The sequence below is a fragment of the Juglans regia genome, chromosome 7, assembly GCF_001411555.2.
Source record: "Juglans regia cultivar Chandler chromosome 7, Walnut 2.0, whole genome shotgun sequence".
Taxonomy (NCBI): Eukaryota; Viridiplantae; Streptophyta; class Magnoliopsida; order Fagales; family Juglandaceae; genus Juglans; species Juglans regia.
Window position 1 is genome coordinate 14,897,968 of NC_049907.1, and position 7,187 is coordinate 14,905,154.

Genomic DNA, 7,187 nt, shown 5'->3' on the forward strand with positions numbered 1-7,187 from the left:
TCAATCTTAACTTTCTTTAAACAAAAAATAAAACTTCTAAAAATATATATAGTTATTTATTTTAAATTCAAAATTATTTTTACAAGTTTTTTTTATTTTTAAATGGATTTTTGTTTTTACATTAATACTATAATTGTTTAAAATATGGTACATACATGCCAAATATTTATTAGTGGCAAACTAAATAGTAGACTATTTCAATAGTTAACCCTTATTTTTAGCTTGTCAAAGGGAGTTTATATTAACAAGTGTTTGATTCTCCTTCAATATTTGACAAATTTACCTAAAAGAGATGTATGGTATTTTAAATGTGTCCATCACATCATAAAAATCAACCAAATTACCTTCCATACATATAAAAGTAAAAATAAAAATAAAATAAAAAAATAATAAGAAAAAGATTTGTTTGGCATGAAACTAGAAGATCCAAACTTGACCCTATGTTGCCAAATAGGCATGCCTAACTGAAGACTAAAGCTGCAAAAATTAAATAAGCATAGATTGAATTCATAAAAGCTTGGAAGATTTTCTCACATTACCGGGTAAGCAAATGAATTAAGAAGATTTTCTTCTTTATTAAGCATTTGGTATAAAAGAGATTTTACTATAAATAAATAAAAATTGCTAAAACCTTAAAGTCATAAACTAAAAATATCTATAAATAAATCTAAATCTCAATCTCTTCTCCTTGTGTTAAATCTTGTTTTGCAACTTCAAACCTCACTTTAATTATTACCTAGGACAGTCACATATTAAGATAAAATCGAGTCAAATAATTGTTAAGAACTACCTTTATAAACATATAAGAAGATAGGTTTTAATTCATAAAATCACATTCATATTTATGTTCATATTTAGTCATATTTATCACATTCGATCTCAATCATGCATTTACATTCAATCTCATTTATGCCTTTACAAACTCTATTTTGACCTCATGATCAGTACACATTGCTAACTACTGTGTTAGAGTTAGTGACTCTTGCAGCCTTGGCACTTTCCTAGACTGTTAAGAAAAACCCCAGTCCTTGTGAGGGCCCCATCAGTGCAAGGGGACAGACCACCAATGGGAATGAGTGGAAAGAAAGATGAGGAATACTCCATTGGTTTAGTGCAAAAAATAGTTGCAGGGGCTGCAAACTACAGCTAGTCCAACATGCGGGCGAGCAAGCACCTTGTAGACAACCTGGTAGGTATGCTCTAGAGCCCAAAAAAAAAATGGTGGGCGAGTTAGAAAATTCGTCCGCTATGCAGGTGAGAACGAAGAGCTAAAGAGGTTGGTGGCTCAGATGAGATAAAAGCTACTCACCCAAAGCAAACGACGGTCTAGAACAGACCAGAGCAGATATGGGAACTTTTTTGAATAACACAAAAGATGCTTGGAAGAGTGGTAGTATCGTATGCAGAAGCCCACATTTCACCTGAAGGGTAACATCCAAAGTGGGGTCTGCTGGAGAAATTACGACTCAGGAAATTATATCATCGTAACCCAAAGGTGTGACCTGATGCCACATGGAAGGCCTTCATTCAAGGACGGACTGAGGAGTTGGCAGGTTGTAAGGAAGTGTAGACCATGCCCTGACCATCTGTCTTTGTCATCTTACAATACGACAGTCAAGGCCAAATGACTTCTATCCAAGCATGCCTGGGGTCAAAGATATGTTAGAAGGATATCTGACAGTCTCATCCTATAAAAAGAATTTGGATATGAGACAAAATCTCACTTTTAAAATCTTAAACACCTAAGACCTCGTGGGGCCAAATTCTTTAAAGGAGGCCAGGAAGGAGCTGTGCAACAGAGTAGCGAACCCAACATTGTGAGGTATGTTAACTTCCAAGACAGGACTGGGGAATGGGGGGTAAATATTGTATGTAAGAAGCATTTGCATTTTCTTTAAACTTCCCATTTTTGAACATGAATAAATCTATTTTTTTATCATTATGTTTTTCTTATGTTTATTTCTTGTTTTCTGAGGCTTTGAAGGCGTTTGTTGTTTTTCATTAATTCATGATCCCGGTGTGAATATCTATATATGTGTGTATACCTTGCATCAATAATCATGGGATGGGATGGAATCTCCCGGACCATTCCTACGAGACGTCGCCACGAGTTTTAAATGGAAAAGGTAGGCTCAGTGACATATAAAGTTGCATTACCAGCCGAATGCCAAGAGGTGCATGATGTATATTGCGCCTTCTTTTTTAGAAAGAGTTTCAAGACTCAAGATCCCCGAATAATTAGTCCAAGAGAGATTTAGTTGCAACCGAATCTTACTTATGAGGAAATGCCAATACGAATTGCAAATTGGAAGGAATGAGAACTACTGTCCAAAACTATACCCTTAGTAAAAGTGTTGCGGGGAAGCCCAAGAAATGAGAAGTTCACATACGAAATCGAAAAGGTCACAAGGGAAATTTTCCCTAATTATTCGAGCTACAGTAACTGAACGGTCATGAAATTTAATAAGGGCATTTATGCCATTGGATGAGTAGGTATGTGGCTATAATTAATCCCTAAACCCATTTGTCAGAATCAATACTCTTAGGAAATGTTTGGGGAATGAGATGAGATGAAAAATATGTGAATAGTAGTGAAATGGTTTGTGAATAGTAGTAAAATAGTTTGAGTTATGATGTTTTATGAGATTTTAGAAAATAAAAGAGAAAAAGTTGAATAAAAATATTTTAAAATTAAAATATTGTTAGAATATAATTTTTTAATATTATATTTGTTTTAGAATTTGAAAAAGTTGAATAATTTTTTGTATTGTGTTTCAAAGTTAAGAAAATTTGTAATGATTAGTTTGAAAAAATTATAATGATTAGTTTGAAAGTGTTTGTATTTTAGTTATGTTTGGGAAAGAAATAAGACGAGATGAGATGAGATGAGAAACATTACCAAACATCCCCTAAAGAAATTTTAAAAAATATCATTATAGTTAGGGAGAAGAAGACTGTGCGGAAGCGGCAAAGCTATTAGAGGAACAACAACGGGTCGAGAAGGAACATCAATGAGCAAGAGCTCCAATTGCGATGTAACGGAGTTGTGGACTATCACAATGGTGTTGTGTTCACCCAACCAATGAGATCACATGAAGTAACATGTTCAGTTTGGGAATGAGAGTTCCGAGAGGAAAACGAAGACGGGATTGCATTGGGAACTGACATCCCTAAAGCTAGCAAAGACGCTAGGATACGACGGAGCATAAGTCGATGATGTAGAAGAAGCCAAAAACTAACTCAAAGGGAAGAAACTTTTGATCCAACGACGGAGGGGTCGGGTCTGGAGGTGCATGAAGGATTGAATGTACCCCACCGTCAACCAGTGAGCCAGTCGATGATGATGGACAACGCGATTAGAGATCTATCCCAAAAACATCCCTGGCACTCCTATTAGGGGTAGGCTCCCACTCCGACGGAGTTGGATTCCTCAACTCTGAACTTTGACTCCAATAACCATCGCAGTCCAAAAACAACTCTGATTCCTACTCCGAGATAGAGTTAACTTCGGGTTCGCACCGCTTGATCGGTATTGGATTCAAAGTTCCATTCAGATTTGGGGTTTTCTTTCCCATTTTCTTACCCACTCACACTTTCCCAGATCCAAACAAATAATAAGAAAGTTTCTTAGCCACTTGCACTTTTCCAACATCCAAACAAAACTTAAGAGATTTTCTTACGCATAATTCGCACTTTCCTAGCATCCACACAAAGATTAAAAATGAGTTGTACTACTAAAAACAAGATTCCAAACCAATAACACAATAGACGACAAAGACAATGATGTCAAGGTGTCAATATTGGCTATCGACGATGTCCTTTTCCATGGGAGGTACAACACTGCCGGTCCTAGCCACATGCGAGTATATATGAGATGAAGACAAAGAACAAATAGAGACTAAGGAGGTAGAGAGACTAAAAGAGAAAATGACTGAGGAGAAATAGAAATGCGTAGGGTTAGCAAAGAGATGAATATATAGGATTTGAAAATCAACATTGTTTCAATATTTGTTTTCTTATTTAAAAAAAAAAATTGCAGGTGCGTGATTTGGTGTCTGCGGGGGCTCGAACCATGTTCATTTAGTTTGCAAAACCCAGCAATCCTTTAGGCTACTTGATGAGTTCTATCAATTTTTTTACAATATCAAATATATTAAGTATACCTATCGGAGTCAGAGTTGGTAGCCGAAGTCTTGTTCAACTCCGAACTCTGACACTGAAACTGACTTCGACTCCGAACTCTAAATTTTCAAACTCTGCCCAAATCAAAGTGGGAGCGGGTGTCTGCCGGAGTTGGAGTCGTCTAAATTTTTGCCCGCCACTAATTCCTATAACAAAGAATAGTCGTCCCAAAATTTTGAAGATGACTTTTTTTTTTTTTTTTTTATATAGGAAGGGAGGATGTAAGGACCACTCCGAACCGAGAAAATAGATCCCTTCACGCAGGCGAAAACTCCAACGGGAAGAAGGCAACCAGACGAGCAACGTGTAGCCAAGGATAAAGAAAGGCAAGTAGCACATTGTGGCGAATAAGGCTAGTGCGAGCAACACAAAGAGAATAAAGCGACGAAGGAGGTTAGCTCTATATCAAGTGAGCGAAAGATGTGCTAACCGTATGTTAGGCGAGCAGCGGGCAATGGAAAGCCCAATGTGGAGTTGGGAACGCTCCAAGATAATATGAAGGAGCTTAGAAGGCAGCAGGTGACGTCTCAACTGGAGCATGCCTAGGAAAAGAGGAATACGGACCTGCAGGCCATACAACTGACCTAAAAAGTAAGGTCTAACGCCATGTGAGTGGTTTTTATAAAGAGATGACTACATGCCCATTTTCGAGGCAAAATGTAGGGACGTGCACGTCTTGTCCCATCAACCCACTCGATCTCTACCATTCATCAGTTTAGTGTACAGATCGATAAGTGAGACTCGAGGTCACTCTTTAGTCAATCGGATGCCAGAGTTGTCAAAACCGTGACTGACAATCCTGTCATATAAAAGACATTTGGATAATAGTCTTCATCTCACTTTTGAGATCATTAAGTACTTCAATACACTTTCTTTCATTTCTTTCGATTCGAGACTTCAAGGAGACTAAGAGATAGTCTTCATCAACAAGGAGACCAATGACTCCAGCGCTACCCTTAGTGTTTAGCACTGTCCAGGTAAATTCACTCCTACGACTATGCTAGTAATGTGGAGTAAATGTTTATGGATATGTTCAAGATTTCATATTCTACTTCTCACCCCTTTTTCTCTCATGAAAGTACATATTTTCTCATTATGGTTATTGAGTACTTTGATGATTTGATTTCAAGTGATGTGTTTTCAAAGTGCTCTATATTCATGGGATGGAGTTGAGGATTCTCCGTACCATTCATGACAGCTTGTTGCCATGTGTTTCACTCAGGTAAATGGATTCCCTGTGTTGATCAAGGTCAAGCATTTCCATACGATTCCACATGATAACACAGGTAGATGGTATCTATGTTGATTAGGTGGGGTGATTCTCGTATCATTTTGGTGGAAAGATCCACTTGTTGACCTTGTTAAGAGATTCTCCATGTTGAACGGTTGGAGTGATTCTCCATATCATTTTGTGGAAATATTTTATGTGTTGATCGGGTAGAGAGATTTCTCGAGTCGAATGGGTGTAGTGATTCCCCGTATTATTTTGGTGGATGTATTCCACGTGTTAACCAGGTAGAGTGATTCCCCGTGTCTAAGGGGTGGAGTGATTCCCCATGTCGATGATGTGTATGATAATTCATGGTTATGTTGTTTTGCTAAAAGGATGATTCATCGCCATACTTATAATATATATGTTTCATTTAGAAGGGGATTCCATGCCTTGCTTATGATATGTGGTTTTGCCATTGTCTCTCATTGTTAGTGTTGTTATGGGTTTTAACTTATTGAGGTTTTATTGAAATCTCACTGTGGTAATCCCACTACGGTTTCACTCCTCGAGACTATAGACTTTGATACAGATGTAGCTCATGAGGATTACCTCGAGGAAGAAGAACTAGTCTAGCTTGAGGAATAGCCTCGAGGGCCTATCCCCATTAAGTTTAATATTTTTGTAAATTTGGAGATGTTTATTATACTTAGGCAATAAACAATATATGGTGCTTTATAATTTGATGTGGGTGATGAAGTAATGGTGGTATGTAACTATATTTTGGATGAATGAATAGTGACTTATGGATATTAACTAATTAGTATCGTACAATTTATCTGTATTACTAGTATTAGTCTTCGACTAATACCCTATACTTATTCTGCTATGATTTTGATACATGTGTGCTTACCAAGCGAGCACACAAGATTCCCATGAGCATAAGTGATTTAGCCGTCCGGCTTGCATCCCAAACACTGCACTCCCTCATAACGATCGATAGGGGGCCAGGGCGCCATGGTGTAGCTCTTCCAAATGCATACAGAGATGTACACGATGTTTTTCATATCTCTTCCTTGAGAAAATGGCTTTGGACAACAACAACCCTGAATTAAAGATCTTAGAGACATTCCATTTCAGCCCAAGTTGATATGCTTGCCTCTCATCAATGGTTTTGTAATATCCAATTTGACATGAACCCGGATAAATTCTCCCCACGCTACCTCACTATGCTCCACATCAATAACTTCCACTCTTCCTATGCTATTCCCAATCATTCACGCAACTTGTTCATTTATAGCATGTAATGGGAGATCATATACATGAATCCAAAAAACTACCTCTGTATTGTTGATATTGTTAACATGGAGTTCCCTTTCAAATGGTTGCATGAGAACTAAGCTCTTATTAAAATACCAAGGCCCCTCACGCTTCACACGATCCTTTTCTACTTGATCTTCAAACTCTACAAGCATTAGAATAGAGCTTAGACCTTTAAACCATATTTTCTTCACAAGGCACCAAACTTTCTTCATTGTCTGTTTAAATGCCTCCCCATTATAATAATTTTCAGTGAGAAGAGAAACAAACAAACACCTTTCTCCTCTTATCTTCGAACTTTCTAGCTGAGGCCTGAGTATCATCCACCACAAGCTCCTCCTTTTCCTGCTCTGATAGTTAGAGCTGTTGGCAAAGAGAAAAGAGAAAACAAGGATACTAGGAGCTTAGAACTCGCACCATGACAGGGAAAAGAGAAAACAAGGATACTAGGAGCTTAGAACTTGCACCATGACAG